Genomic DNA, 426 nt, shown 5'->3' with positions numbered 1-426 from the left:
AGTCATTTTAACTGAACTTCGGACTGGTGGTGGTGCTTTTTTTGGTCATTCAGTGTTTCTGTAAAAAAAAAATTAAATTGGTGAAAAACTAACAAAAATACTGATTAGATAATGATACGAATTCTACTAATAAGAACAATATAAAACGCACCAAGGATTACAGTTTTTTACGATTGCTTAAGCACAATTTTGAAAACAGGGCCCAGTTTCTCAAAACACTACACACAATTAACACAACCCTACACCAAAGTAGCACAACACTTCAGATCATTTGCAAAATGGAACACTTTTGTCAAAACTACACAACTTTATAAAAACAATATTTTGTTACCATACGCAACACACACATTTCATATGACTTTAATCTTTTTGATCCAGTTACACACTGCTGTTGCTAACCTAAAACACTTTTAGTAAGTCTAATTC

This window comes from Sinocyclocheilus anshuiensis, unplaced genomic scaffold, assembly GCF_001515605.1.
Source record: "Sinocyclocheilus anshuiensis isolate Anshui unplaced genomic scaffold, SAMN03320099.WGS_v1.1 scaffold2267, whole genome shotgun sequence".
NCBI classification, from domain to species: Eukaryota; Metazoa; Chordata; class Actinopteri; order Cypriniformes; family Cyprinidae; genus Sinocyclocheilus; species Sinocyclocheilus anshuiensis.
This window is presented reverse-complemented; position numbering follows the sequence as displayed.